The sequence below is a fragment of the Thalassophryne amazonica genome, chromosome 16, assembly GCF_902500255.1.
Source record: "Thalassophryne amazonica chromosome 16, fThaAma1.1, whole genome shotgun sequence".
NCBI lineage: Eukaryota > Metazoa > Chordata > Actinopteri > Batrachoidiformes > Batrachoididae > Thalassophryne > Thalassophryne amazonica.
In genome coordinates, this window is record NC_047118.1 from 33511731 (window position 1) to 33528155 (window position 16425).

Here is a 16425-nt window from a genome sequence, read left to right on the forward strand (position 1 = left end):
TTGCATACCTTGTCCCGTATTTGCTTATATCATGGGCATTATGTTTCTCCCTATGGTTGCTATCTTCAAAGGTTAGGGATAGGCTTGTTAACTGGGCAGAGTCCATGACATACCCAGTGTTCAGGAGGTGAATAGAGCACAAGTACATTCAAAACACAGCTGTTTGAAATTCATCCAGCATCTACCAACCATCCAGTAGGTGGCAGAAAAGTCTATCCATACATCCATTCATTTTGTACACGCACTTACTCCATTCAAGGGTTGTTGGGGGGGTCCAACAACCCTTGTATACCAGCGGTCATAGGGTGTGACCCTAAATAGGATGCCAGCATGTCGCAGGGCCACATACGAGGTCTGTTAGAAAAGTATCTGACCTTTTTATTTTTTGCAATAACTTTATGGATTTGAATTACGTGTGATTGCATCAGCCAAGCTTGAGCCTTCGTGCGCATGCATGAGTTTTTTCACGCCTGTCGGTTGCGTCATTTGCCTGTGAGCAGGCTTTGAGTGAGCACTGGTCCTCCCCCCTCGTTGGATTTTCATTGTGAGGAAAATGTCTGAACGGCTGGAGCAGCGCTGCATCAAATTTTTCCAGAAACTGTGAGAGACAGCCAGGTGGACACCATTCGGAAAATTCAGATGGCTTTCAGGGACGATTTTATGGGCATCACACAGATTAAGGTGTGGTACAGCCAGTTTAAAGACGGCGCACAATGGCGGAGGGCGCGCCGCGCTCCGAGTGGCGATCGACAGGCTGAAACGACCAGATCGTTTCCAAACTGAATGCTGTGTTGATCCCGGACGTCGTCTGACTACCAGAGAAATGGCAGAAAAGGTGGACATCAGCACTTTTCCGGCACATTTCACTGTTAAAGGAGATTTTGTCATGAAAACAGGAGCGGAGGGATTCGCCACGGAGCCGCTAATGGCGCGGAACGAAAGCACTTCCGTGTTGGTCTCACAGGACATGTGACATGCTCAGCTCTTCGACAATTTCTCGGATAATCACTTGCCTGAAAAGCCACCCAAAGCCGTCTGAATCTTCCGAATGATGGAAGAGCTGGGCATGTCCCGTGAGACTTCCAACACGGAGGAGCTTTTTGTTCTGCGCTATTAGCGGCTCCGTCCTGACGCGCGAATTCCGCCGCACGTCTTTCATTACAAAATCTCCTGTAACAGTGTAATGTGCCGAAAAAGTGCTATGTGCACCTCTCTTGCCATTTCTCTGGTAGTCAGACGACGTCCCGGATCAGCACAGCGTTCACTTTGGAAATGATCTGGTCGTTTCAGCCTGTCGATGGCCGCTCGAAGCGCGGCGCGCCCTCAGCCACTGTGGGCCGTCTTTAATTCAGTTGTAATGCTCCTTAATCTGTGTGATGCCCATTAGATCTTTACCGAAAGCCATCTGAATTTTCGAAATGGTTTCCACCTGGCTGTCTCTCACAGTTTCTGAAAAAATTTTGATGGAGCAAAGCGGCAGTCGCTCCGCCATTTTCCTGACAATGAAAATCCGCCGAGGGGGCTGGACCACTCCTCCCACAAAGCCTGCTCACAGGCGAATGACGCAACTGATAGGCGTGAAAAAACTCACGCATGCGCACGAAGGTTCGAGCTTGGCTGATGCAATCACACGTGATTAAAATCCATATGGTTTTTGCAAAAAATAAAAAGGTCTGTTTCTTTTCTAACAGACCTCGTATAGACATACAAACACATTCATACACACACCTACGGACAATTTACAGTAAAGTTTATATAGGAGGAAGCTGGAGCACCTGGAGAGAACCCACACAAACACAGGGAGACCATGCAAACTCCACACAGACAGGCCACAGGTGGGAATCGAACCCATGATCTTCTTGCTGTGAGGCAACAGTGCTAACTACTAAGCCACCATGCTGCCTCAGAAAAGTCTATGAGATATTAAATAGGCAAAGCACAGTTGCTTTTTTGTTTGATATGATGCTTCAAAGGATGGCAAACACCCAGGCAGACAACTGGTCCATCCCCCAACTCTCAAAAGCAACCATCTATCTGTCACAGCTACGTAGATGAAGCGTGGGCCTCTCCTTGGCCTTTTCCAGCCACTAGGATTCTCAAAACTCAGGCACCTATGTGCTGGAGAATCATGCCAGATGGCCAAAATGTTGAAGCTGATGCTCCCTCACAGTGCAAGTGATATTCCTCAGCTTTTCTCTCTTAGTTACTGCTCGTTTGATTCAAAGTCAGTCCAGCTGTACCCAAGGATTCTCTAAAAGGCCTAGTATCAAAGACACCCAGCCATCACCTTAGGTCACTGGATAGCATCAAAGTCTTACAACCACACAGAAAAGACAAGAAGTACCAGGACTGTAAAGACTTGGACCTTCATTCTCCTGCAAAGATATCTGCATCGGCAAACATCTCTGTCCAGTGACCCCATGACTCCATAAGCTTTTCACTGGACAGTGTAGGAGCCAGAATGTGTCAATGGAAAAATTCAAAGTCCGTGCCCCCACTCTGTACAACATTCAAATGCTCATGATTGAGGTTTAATCATCAGTGCTGTAGCCTGTTATTATGAAAATAATACAAAAACAAAAAGGAGTTTTTCTGCAACATGTATCACAAAGACAAATTGCGCCAATAAATCATTTGTGTTTCTACTTCCCCTTGCCACATTGTGTGTTGTTAAGCATTTCTACGTCATTCATCACAAAAGAGCCCTTTGTGATTTTAATTCTGTTTACAACATTAGTGCCAAAAATATCACAACTTGTAACAGATTCCACAATAAATGCTGCACATTTTAGTTTTGGATAATCTCTTCCGATTGCCTGTTTCAGTCTTTAACACAACGATATAGGCCAGTGGTGTTTACACAGGGATGGTTTTAACATTAAAGTATCATGTCAGACTTTACGTCAACAGAGAGAACATCCTTCACCCCCCCCATCAGACTCGGAAAGGGGCCACTTCAGACAGGCTCATGTGCAGTAATCCCACAAAGCCCTTCCAGCCACCCAGTAATCTGGCAAGCAGACGTCGGTCAGAAGCAGCCCATTCCTGATCCAACACCGTTTACTGTGTACGCACGCTGTGGTGGTCACCTGGGATGTTCACCATCTCAAATCACCTTCCAGCTTTTGATGCAATAGATCCCATGTATTTTTGCACTCAGAGTCAGACAGACAGCTCCTGGAAGACTCACGCTCCACCAAATTCCACCAAACTGTAAGATTCTCACCAACCTTGCATCTCCAGAAGATTAAACCTTGATTGGTACAGACTGGTGAAAGGTCAAGCAAAATGTAGCCCAATGAAAGGCATCATAGAGTTTATGTATGCACACTGAGATATACATTTAAGGTGTTTTTTTAAGTATATATACACTCACAGCCACTTTATTAGGTACACCTGTTCAATTGTTTGTTACCACAAATAGCTAATTAGCCAATCACAGGACAGCATCTAGACGAGGTGAAGACGACTTACTGAAGTTCAAACCGACCATCAGAATGGGGGGAAAAAGGGGGATTTAAGTGACTTTGAAAGTGGCATGGTTGTTGGTGCCAGACAGGCTGGTCTGAGTATTTCAGAAACTGCTGATCTACTGGGATTTTCATAAACAACCATCTCTAGGGTTTACAGAGAATGGTCCAAAAAAGAGAAGGTATCCAGTGAGCGGCAGTTGTGTGGACAAAAATGCCATGCTGGTGTCAGAGGTCAGAGGATAATGGGCAGACTGGTTGAATTGGGGACTGTGTGATGCCATCATGTCAATATGGACCAACATCTCTAAGGAATGTTTCCAACACCTTGTTGAATTCATACCACAAAGAATTAATGCAGTTCTGAAGGCAAAACCAGGTCCAACCCAGTGTCGCAGACCGAACGGCTCCCCCTAATAATCGGTCCCCACTGCCTTCACTGCGCATGTGTCAACGGATTATCACCTTGTTTCTGCTTCAAACTGCACTCCAGTCATCAGTGACAGACATCTGAAGCTTTTGTACAACAATCATTTCCACATAAATTCAGCATTATTTCATCAACATTTAGAAAAGCCTGTGAAATACTGAGAGAATATAGTCTGATCAGATGAGACTGAAATGTCTCTGCACATCACCCCAGTTTGGAGGTGGGAACATCATGGTGTGGTGCTGTTTTTCAGCATACGGCACTGGCAAATAATTGAAGGAAGGATGAATGGAAAAATATACCAAGACATTCTTGATAAAAATCTACTGTCATCTAGCAGGAGGATTCAAATTCAATTTCAGATTTATTAATTTATATAGTGCCAGTTCATGATGAGATCGCCTCAAGGCGCTTCACACAACAATAAAAACAAAGAAAACTAAACTAAAAACTTAAAAATGCAATAAAAAGACAAAACCATAAAAGAACACAAGAATAAAAACACATCATAACACAATAAAACTAATGATAAAACAAGGAAAACAAATAAGTAGTTAATGTGATTTAGAAGTCTCCACAGTATCCGACAGTCGTATGTGTGCTGGGAGATCGTTCCACAGAGCTGGGGCACGGTAGGAGAAAGCTCTATGGCCAGCAGACTTTTTATTCACCCTGGGAACACATAAAAGTCCTGCACGCTGCGAACGCAGGGCCCGAGCTGGTACATAGGGCCTTACCAGGTCAGCCAGATATGGAGGTGGAAGCCAGTGTAGGGATGCTAAAATGGGTGTAATGTGGTCAAACTTTCTGCTTTGTGTCAAAAGTCTGGCACACAGCATTTTGAACCAGTTGAAGACCCCTAATACTGAACGGCAGTAAACCAGAAAATAAAGCATTACAGTAGTCCAGTCTAGAAGAGACAAATGCATGAATCAAAGACTCAGCATCAGCCATAGACAGGATGGGACGAATCTTCGCTGTATTTCGCAAATGGAAGAAAGCAGTCCTCGTAATGTGGAGGTCAAAAGACAACGTAGGATCAAGAATTGATGCCGATACCTCGCTGGACCAAGAACCATAATTTTAGTCTTATCAGAATTTAGAAGTAGGAAGTTACTAGACATCCAACTTCTCACTGGTGCAAGGCAATCTTCCAAAGATTTTATGTGAATGAGACTACCAGCAGTTATCAGGATGTACAAGTGGGTGTCATCAGCATAGCAATGAAAGGCAATCCCAAAATGCAGCAGTATATTTCCAAGGGGTGCTACATAAAGGGAAAAAAGCAGGGGGCCTAAAACGTAATCCTCCAGAACCCCAAACGTCATGTCCCTAAGATCAGAGGAATTGCCATTGAACAACACAAAGTAAGAACAACTGGACAGGTAAGACGTCAACCACGCAAGGGCAGCTCCAGTAATTCCAAAATGATTCTCCAGCCTATCGAGTAAAATATGATAATCCACGGTATCAAATGCAGCACTAAGATCCAACAGCACGAAGACTGTAGTGGTATCCAAGTCCATTGCTCGGAAACGGTCATTCACAACTTAGTAAGTGCTGTTTCTGTGGAGTGATATTTTCTAAAAGCAGACTGCAGTGGCTCAAAAAGATTATTTTCAGTGAGGTGGTCCACGAGCTGTCGCGAAACCACTTTTTCCAGGATTTTAGAACAAAATGATAGATTTGATATCAGCCTATAATTTTTCAATACACTAGGGTCAAGATTAGATTTCTTAAAGTAATGGTTTAATCACTGCATACTTGAAACATTTAGGAACAGATCCAGATATTGAGTTATTGAGAGATTTATAATTTCCAGCACAGTCGGCCCAAGAGTGGGCTATAGATCCTTAAACAGTTTTGTTGGTATAGGATCAAATAAGCAGGTTGTGCTTTTTGTTGCCGTCACGAGCTTCGTCAGTGCGCCTCGTGAGATACCATCAAAATCTGTAAATGTGGGTAACACCTCAGTGGTGGCATCCATCTCCATAGCAGGATGTAGTGGTTGGACCAAGGCCTGCTGAGATATGCTCAACCTAATATCCTCAATTTTCTTCTCAAAATAGTCCAATAGTCCAATTATGGTTCTTGGTCCAGTGAGGTATCGGCATCAATTGATGAAGATGAAACAAGGGTGGACATTTCAGCAAGACAATGATCCCAAACACAGACAAGAAAACTCTCAACTGATTTGAGAGAATGAAAATAAAGCTGTTAGAATGGTCCAGTCAATCACCTGACTTGAATCCAAAAAAGAAAATCTATGGAAAGAATGAAAGATCAGAGTTCATAGAAGAGATCTACAGAACCTGTTGTGTGGGCCGCCAGAAGAGGAGGTACTGCTGGCCCACCACCAGAGGGTGCCCTGCCTGAAGTGCGGGCTTCAGGCACGAGAGGGCGCTGCCGCCACGGACACAGCCGGGGGTGACAGCTGTCACTCATTATCTCATGACAGCTGTCACCCATCTACACTTCATCGTACTACTGCATAAAACCCGGACGTCATCTCCACCTCATTGCCGAGATATCATCTACCTGTGAAGGTAATATTCTCTGCTGTGTCTGAACTTAACACTGATTTTATAGTCTGAACTTCTTTGCAGCCGTTTTCCTGTGGGTGTTGCCTTATCTGTGGGATTGGCATTTTGGCGTGATCAGCGACAGCTTCGCTTCACACCCCAACCAGATAAGTAGTTAACAGGAGCTGCACGAGTGTGTGATTAGAGGTGGAGGTGACTTTCCACCTTCTGACTGTTTTTGTTACTGGGTGTGCACACACCCACATCTCACTGTTTGTGCTCCTCGCCAGCAGTACCAGATCCGACAGTCTGGGACAGTGATCACCTGGGAATTCGGGACTTGGCGGCTCCAGTATTCACCAGGTTCGGTGGCGGCGGAAATCGTGTGGTTCCGGCTCTTCTCAGGACAGACGTCTTCTATCCTCGAGCCTGCCCACACGTCACCTTTGTGTATTGACTGCTATCAGATTCTGAGATTGTCTGTATGTTCGTTGTGCACATTCACAACATTAAATTGTTACCTTTTGGCTCATCTATTGACCGTTCATTTGCGCCCCCTGTTGTGGGTCCGTGTCACTACACTTTCCCCAACAGGATATCTCGGCCAACGTCATGGATCCCGAGGGGCGTCAACCATTTGTTGGACAGCCAATGGAAGAGCAGGGTGCGCAGGCGTCGGCTGGAGGTGTGATTGGTGAGTTGCAGCACATCCTCACCGCCTTTACCGCTCGGATAGACCTGATAACCGAGCAAAACGTCATCCTTAATCACAGGATGGAGGCTCTCACCGCGCAGGTGGAAGCGCGCGCTCAGGGCGCTGCTGCAGCTCCTCCTCCTGCCGACCCGGGTGCCGAATACAGACGTTCCACTGGTCATTCAACGACCCCCCCCCACCATCCCTGAAGCATACATAAGCCCCCCAGAGCCGTACGGAGGTTGTGTGGAGACGTGCGCGGACTTTCTTATGCAGTGTTCGCTCGTCTTTGCACAACATCCCGTGATGTACACGTCTGACGCCAGCAAGGTGGCTTACGTGATTAATTTGCTTCGAGGTGAGGCACGCGCTTGGGCTACAGCGCTTTGGGAACAGAGTTCACGGCTCCTCGCCTCTTATACTGGGTTTGTGAGGGAGCTCAGAACTGTTTTTGATCACCCTAACAGAGGCGAAACTGCGTCTACCGTGCTGCTGTCAATGAGACAGGGGCGCCGGAGCGCAGCCGAATATGCAGTTGACTTCCGCATCATGGCTGCGAGATCCGGCTGGAATATGACTGCGCTCCGCGCCGCCTTCATAAACGGACTATCGTCGGTCCTGAAGGAGCACCTGGTGGCTAAGGAGGAACCGCGGGATTTGGCTGAGCTTATCGATTTGGTTATACGATTGGACAATCGGTTAGAAGAACGCCGACAGGAGCGAGGCGAAGGGCGTGGTCAGGCACAAGCCGTCCCTCTTCCTCCCGGGTCCGAAAGAGAGCCGTCTTCCCCACGCTCCACAGCCACAGCGCTCCGTGTGGCTACAGCTCCCCCTGCTGACAGTGCTAGGGACACGAGTAGGGCCACATTCAGACAGAGGAGGCTGGTCCGCAGGGAGTGTTTTGTCTGCGGCTCGAGTGAGCATCAGCAGAGAGACTGCCTCAAACGGTCAAAACACAAACGCCCGCCCTTAGAGACTGGGCTGAAGGGGGGTCAAAACATTCACGTGGGTCATACACATCTGTCAACATGACTCCCAGTTAAAATCCTGAGCGGGGATTTAACCCTTCAAGCCCCAGCACTGGTGGACACGGGGTCAGAAGGGAATCTGCTGGATAGCAGATGGGCAAGGGAGGTAGGGCTCCCTCTGGTGGCGCCTCCCTCTGGTGGCGCTTTCTTCGCCAGTGAAGGTGCGAGCACTAGATGGCACTCTTCTCCCTTTTATCACACACAAGACACTACCTGTAATCCTGGCAGTGTCTGGGAATCACCAGGAGGAGACTGAGTTTTTTGTAACTCCTTCTACCTCACGCATGATTTTGGGCTTCCCATGGATGATTAAACACAATCCCCAGATTGATTGGCCGGCTGGGGTTGTGACTCAGTGGAGCGAAACCTACCACCGGAAGTGTTTAGGATCCTCACTTCCTCCCGGTATAAATGCTAATGAGGAGGTTAAAGTCCCTCCCAATCTGACGGCGGTGCCGGTTGAGTACCACGACCTTGCTGACGTCTTCAGCAAGGATCTGGCGCTCACCCTTCCCCCGCACCGTCCGTACGATTGTGCCATTGATTTGGTCCCGGGCGCTGAGTACCCGTCCAGCAGGCTGTACAACCTCTCACGTCCTGAGCGCGAATCAATGGAGACCTACTTCCGGGACTCATTAGCTGCCGGGCTGATCCGGAATTCCACCTTCCCGATGGGTGCAGGTTTCTTTTTTGTGGGCAAGAAAGATGGCGGACTCCGTCCATGCATTGATTACAGGGGGCTGAATGACATAACGGTTCGTAATCGATACCCTTTACCCATGTTGGATTCAGTATTCACGCCCCTGCATGGAGCCCAAATTTTCACCAAACTGGACCTTAGGAATGCGTATCACCTGGTTCGGATCCGGAAGGGAGACGAATGGAAGACGGCATTTAACATCCCATTAGGTCATTTTGAGTACCTGGTCATGCCGTTCGGCCTCACTAACGCCCCCGCGACGTTCCAAGCATTGGTAAACGACGTCTTGCGGGACTTCCTGCACCGATTCGTCTTCGTATATCTGGATGACATACTCATCTTTTCCCCGGACCCTGAGACTCATGTCCAGCATGTACGTCAGGTCCTGCAGAGGTTGTTGGAGAACCGGCTGTTTGTGAAGGGCGAGAAGTGTGAGTTTCACCGCACCTCTTTGTCCTTCCTGGGGTTCATCATCTCCTCCAACTCCGTCGCCCCTGATCCGGCCAAGGTTGCGGCGGTGAGAGATTGGCCCCAGCCAACAAGCCGCAGGAAGCTGCAACAGTTCCTCGGCTTTGCAAATTTCTACAGGAGGTTCATTAAGGGCTACAGTCAGGTAGTTAGCCCCCTGACAACCCTGACCTCTCCAAAAGTCCCCTTCACCTGGTCGGATCGGTGCGAAGCCGCGTTCAAGGAGTTGAAACGCCGGTTCTCGTCTGCACCAGTTCTGGTGCAGCCCGACCTTAGCCGCCAGTTTGTGGTTGAAGTGGACGCCTCTGACTCAGGGATAGGAGCCGTGCTATCCCAGAGCGGAGAGACCGATAAGGTTCTTCACCTGTGTGCCTACTTTTCTCGCAGGTTGACCCCCACTGAACGGAACTATGACGTCGGCAATCGGGAACTCCTTGCGGTGAAAGAGGCTCTTGAGGAGTGGAGACACCTGTTGGAGGGAGTGTCTGTGCCGTTCACGGTTTTCACTGACCATCGGAACCTGGAGTATATCAGGACCGCCAGGCGGCTGAACCCCAGGCAAGCCCGCTGGTCACTGTTCTTCGGACGTTTTGACTTCCGGATCACCTATCGCCCCGGGACCAAGAACCAGAGATCGGATGCCTTGTCCCGGGTACACGAAGACGAAGTCAAAACTGAGCTGTCGGATCCACCGGAGCCCATCGTTCCGGAGCCCACTATCGTGGCCACCCTCTCTTGGGACGTGGAGAAGACCGTCTGGAGAAGGCATTTGACCGTGTCCCTCGGGGCACCCTGTGGGGGGTGCTTCGGGAGTACGGGGTCCGGGGTCCTTTGCTAAGGGCTATCCGGTCCCTGTACGACCGCAGCAGGAGCTTGGTTCGCATTGCCGGTAGTACGTCAAATGTGTTTCCAGTGCACGTTGGCACCCTTTGTCACCGGTTCTGTTTATTATCTTTATGGACAGAATTTCTAGGCGCAGCCAGGGTGTAGAGAGGGTCTGGTTTGGGAACCATAGAATCTCATCTCTGTTTGCAGACGATGTGGTTCTGTTGGCTTCATCAAATCAGGACCTTCAGCGTGCACTGGAGCGGTTTGCAGCCGAGAGTGAAGCGTCCGGGATGAAAATCAGCACCTCCAAATCTGAGGCCATGGTTCTCGACCGGAAAAAGGTGCTTTGCCCTCTTCAGGTCGGTGGAGTGTCCTTGCCTCAAGTGGAGAAGTTTAAGTATCTCCGGGTCTTGTTCACGAGTGAGGGACGGATGGAGCATGAGATCGACAGACGGATTGGTGCAGCATCTGCAGTGATGAGGTCGCTGTATCGGACCGTCGTGGTGAAGAGAGAGCTGCGTATGGGGGTAAAGCTCTCGATTTACCTATCGATCTACGTTCCGATCCTCACCTATGGTCATGACATTTGGCTCATGACCGAAAGAATGAGATCGCGAGTACAAGTGGCCGAGATGAGTTTCCCCCGCAGGGTGGCTGGGTGCTCCCTTAGAGATAGGGTGAGGAGTTCGGTCACTCGGGAGAAGCTCGGAGTCGAGCTGCTGCTCTTCCACATCGAAAGGAGCCAGTTGAGGTGGCTTGGGCATCTTTTCCGGATGTCCCCTGGACGCCTCGCTGGAGAGGTGTTTCGGGCACGTCCCATTGGGAGGAGGCCCCGGGGAAGACCTAGGACATGCTGGAGGGACTACATCTCTCGGCTGGCTTGGGAACGCCTTGGGGTTCCCCCGGAGGAGCTGGGGGAGGTGTGTGTGGATCGGGAGGTCTGGGCGGCTTTGCTTGAGCTGCTGCCCCCGCGACCCGACTCCGGATAAAGCGGAAGAAAATGGATGGATGGATGGATGGACCTTGGAGGTGATGGTCTAGTGGTTAAGCATTGGGCTTGAGACCAGAGGATCCTTGGTTCAAACCCCAGCCTGAAAATCACTAAGGCCCCTTGGGCAAGGTCCTTAATCCCCAAGGCCCCTTGGGCAAGGTCCTTAATCCCCAAGTTGCTACCGGTGTGTAGTGAGCGCCTTGCATGGCAGCACTCTGACATCGGTGTGTGAGTGTGAATGGGTGAATGTGAGGCATCATTGTAAAGTGCTTTGAGTGTCAGATGCAGATGGAAAAAACGATATATAAATGCAGTCCATTTATCATTTATTTATCACCTTTCTCATATCTGTGCAATAATGTAGATGAATACTGGTAATAGATTACTTTGACCTGTAACAGTTATGTCGTACTGTACAAAGTACAATGATGCTTTGACATGTCCTCATTTGGCTCTCCAGCCAAGAGTTTAAGACCTCTGCATTAAAGAATTACTTTTAAAGCAGCTTATTTAGTTTTCTGTGCAGCAGTCATCTTTCATAATACTGTATAACTTCATATGTCAGTGTGCAGAGCACGCCCATATGCATTAGCCCTCTGATGCCTTTCATTGGACAGATGCAATCAGCAGGTCACATGCCTCATCATGCAGAGTGACCCACGAGCTTGTCCTTGTCAACCTTAACACACTAACCTGTGTTATCTAATCTGTATCCTTAACGCCTCATTTCCATCCATATGAATCACAGGGGGTTTAAAAGCATGTTACAATGAACTGCAGCTGCTGAAAGTGCTGCACAATAAAACTTTGGATTCAACATCACTGTAAACAGTCATATAAATATTTATGCTATTTAGATATTCTACATTTAATGGATTGATATGCATGAATTGCTGATAATCTGACAGCTGACAAGTACAGTGTTGTCTGAAAGTGAACTGTTTTTCAGGAGGCCTGACTAAACACAGTATTCAAACCACATTTTAGTGCAGTAAACATAATGGACAGGTCTACACAATGTGTGCTTTAGTATGATCCTCTACTTCAGAAAAATGAGAGTTGTCAAAGTTGTTAGTTGTCAAAGTTGTTAACCTCCACTAGCAACTACTGATCTTTTTTTTTTCCCCTTTGTTCTGGCCACACTGCACAATACAAAAGGTAGAGTAATCATGTCCCTTACAGGCTACTGTATCAACAAGGCAGTGCAATATGGCGGCCTCCAGTGGGGAACCCAAGCTTATGAAGGTACATTGACTTGTTATTGCAGGTCATTATATACTATGAAGCTCTTGGTCATGCTTAGTTGTCTGTACACCTGCTGTGCGCGGTTGCAGGGCCACTGGTTCTTTTTCCTTTGAATTACTAATTGGTCCTCTGTGGTTTTGTATTCTTTGTGATGGGTTTTTTCCCTTTGGTTAATTTAATTTGTTTGTACTGTTTATATGGTTCAATAAAATATATTAATAAAAAACAGGTAAGTATTATTCCATTTTTCCTAATAAACACCCACAAATCCTCCACAACATATCTTTTTTTGAACCCGGTGTCACTGACCAAACAGTCCCCCTAAAAATCAGTCCCCCCTGATGACGCGGTTCACAGATTAAGACCTCGTTTTTGCTTCAAACTACACTCCAGTCATCATCTATCTCAGCGACAGATGCCTGAAGCTTTAGTACAACAATCATTTCCACATAAATTCTGCATTATTTCATCATAAAGGGCGGAGGAATTGATCAGAGAGCTGCGGCTATACGAGCTGCTAGCTGATGAGTTCATTGCGCGTCGGACATTTGAAAGCGTCACGGAATTTTGCCTCGTTTCTGCTTAATAACGGCCTCATTTCTGCTTAAAACTCACTTTAGAATTATTTAAGAGGGTTTATCTGTATCATCTGATGGTTAATAATCCCATTAATCCATTTGATTGTTTTGGGTGAAGAGACTCCATCTCAGATGTGCTGCTGTGGTTCGAAATGAAGCATGCGCAGATGCAAAAGGTGGACCGTTTTCTTTTTTTTTTTTTTAGAGGCGGACCGTTCGGTCTGTGACACCAGTAAGCGTCACAGGTGGACTGGAGCCTGTTGATTGGGTTAAGAGACAGGGTACACCCTGGACATGCTGCCAGTCTATCGCGAGGCTGGCACACATAGACAAACTTCTTCACTCTCTCACACCTATGGTCAATTTCGAGTCACCATTTAACCTAACCTGCATGTCTCTGGAAGTGGGAGGAAGCCGGAACACCCAGAGGAAACCCACGCATACACGGGGAAAACATGCAAACTCCACACAGAAAGGACAAATTTGGAGGCAAACCAGGACGCTCACCGTGAGACAACGGTGCTAACCACTAATCCACCTTCATTATAAATTACAGGTGAGAATGAAGTGAACTGGGTTTCAGATGTCAGTAACACTATTATCTGAATTTTTCACTGAAATTGATCATTGTGATTAATCACACCTACACTGAAAGGTAATGTACATCTGCATGTCTTTGCACAGCCCCATTCCACGTTATATTTATTTGACACTGAACAAAGTTTTGTCTATTTGACTCCCTTACTTCTTACAGTATTTTTTTTCCTTTATCTTTTTATTGTTGTTCATACACCAATTGTTTCTTACAAAAGTATTTTTTTTCTTTTTATTGTCGTTTATGCACCAATTGTTTCTTACAGAAGTATTTCTTTTTCTTGTTGTTTATGCACCCATTATTTCTTACAGAAGTATTTTTTCCTTTCTTTTTATTGTTGTTCATACACCAATTGTTTCTTACAGATGTATTTTTTCTTTTTATTGTTGTTTATGCACCAATTATTTCTTACAGATGTATTTTTTCTTTTCTTTTATTATTGTTGTTCATGCACCAATTGTTTCGTACGAAGTATTTTTTTTAATTTTGTTTTTATTGTTGTTTATACACGAATTATTTCTTACAGAAGTATTTTTTTTTATTTTCTTTTTATTGTTGTTTATACACCAATTATTTCTTACAGAAGTATTTTTTATTTTCTTTTTATTGTTGTTCATACACCAATTGTTTCTTAGATGTATTTTTTATTTTGTTTTTATTGTTGTTCATGCACCAATTGTTTCTTACAGAAGTATTTTTTCTTTTCTTTTTATTGTTGTTTATGCACCAATTGTTTCTTGCAGCCGATCTGCTCTGTGTCAGCCTGATCCCGTCAGATCTCAGAAGCTAAACAGTGTGGGACCTGGTTAGTACTTGGATGGGAGGCCTCTTTGGAACACCAGGGGCTGTGTGTGTTTCTCCAGGAAAAACTGCAGTTGCATCAGGAAGGGCATCCAGCGTAAAACTTGTGCCAACTACCACTGCAGATCTGGCTGTATCCGCTGTGCCGACCCCGAACACAAAACGGGAGCAGCCAAATGGACAAGAAGATGCTACAATTGTTTCTTACATAAGTATTTTTGTTTTCTTTTTATTGTTATTCATACACCACTTGTATCTTACAGAAGTACACTCAACAAAAATATAAACGCAACACTTTTGGTTTTTCTCCCATTTTGTATGAGATGAACTCAAAGATCTAAAACTTTTTCCACATACACAATATCACCATTTCCCTTAAATATTGTTCACAAACCAGTCTAAATCTGTGATAGTGAGCACTTCTCCTTTGCTGAGATAATCCATCCCACCTCACAGGTGTGCCATATCAAGATGCTGATTAGACACCATGATTAGTGCACAGGTGTGCCTTAGACTGCCCACAATAAAAGGCCACTCTGAAAGGTGCAGTTTTATCACACAGCACAATGCCACAGATGTCGCAAGATTTGAGAGAGCGTGCAATTGGCATGCTGACAGCAGGAATGTCAACCAGAGCTGTTGCTCGTGTATTGAATGTTCATTTCTCTACCATAAGCCGTCTCCAAAGGCGTTTCAGAGAATTTGGCAGTACATCCAACCGGCCTCACAACCGCAGACCACGTGTAACCACACCAGCCCAGGACCTCTACATCCAGCATGTTCACCTCCAAGATCGTCTGAGACCAGCCACTCGGACAGATGCTGAAACAATCGGTTTGCATAACCAAAGAATTTCTGCACAAACTGTCAGAAACCGTCTCAGGGAAGCTCATCTGCATGCTCGTCGTCCTCATCGGGGTCTCGACGTGACTCCAGTTCGTCGTCGTAACCGACTTGAGTGGGCAAATGCTCACATTCGCTGGTGTTTGGCACATTGAGAGGTGTTCTCTTCACGGATGAATCCCAGTTCACACTGTCCAGGGCAGATGGCAGACAGCGTGTGTGGCGTCGTGTGGGTGAGCGATTTTCTGATGTCAATGTTGTGGATCGAGTGGCCCATGGTGGCGGTGGGGTTATGGTATGGGCAGGCGTCTGTTATGGACGAAGAACACAGGTGCATTTTATTGATGGCATTTTGAATTTTGATCCTGAGGCCCATTGTTGTGCCATACATCCAAGAACATCACCTCATGTTGCAGCAGGATAATGCACGGCCCCATGTTGCAAGGATCTGTACACAATTCTTGGAAGCTGAAAATGTCCCAGTTCTTGCATGGCCGGCATACTCACCGGACATGTCACCCATTGAGCATGTTTGGGATGCTCTGGACCGGCGTATACGACAGCGTGTAGCAGTTCTTGCCAATATCCAGCAACTTCGCACAGCCATTGAAGAGGAGTGGACCAACATTCCACAGGCCACAATTGACAACCTGATCAACTCTATGCAAAGGAGATGTGTTGCACTGCATGACTGATATCTCTCCCCCCCCATAAAACAAAACTGCACCTTTCAGAGTGGCCAATCATGGTGTCTAATCAGCATCTTGATATGGCACACCTGTGAGGTGGGATGGATTATCTCAGCAAAGGAGAAGTGCTCACTATCACAGATTTAGACTGGTTTGTGAACAATATTTGAGGGAAATGGTGATATTGTGTATGTGGAAAAAGTTTTAGATGTTTGAGTTCATCTCATACAAAATGGGAGCAAAACCAAAAGTGTTGCGTTTATAGTTTTGTTGAGTGTAGTGTATTTTTTCTTTTATTGTTGTTTATACACCAATTATTTCTTAAAGAAGTAATTTTTTATTTTTATTGTTGTTCATACACCAATTATTTCTTACAGAAGTATTTTTCTTTTTTTTATTGTTGTTCATGCACCAATTATTTTTTAAAGAAGTATTTTTTTTATTTGTTTTTATTGTTGTTCATACACCAATTGTTTCTTACAGAAGTATTTTTTCTTTTGTTTTTATTGTTGTTCATGCACCAATTATTTCTTAAAGTATTTT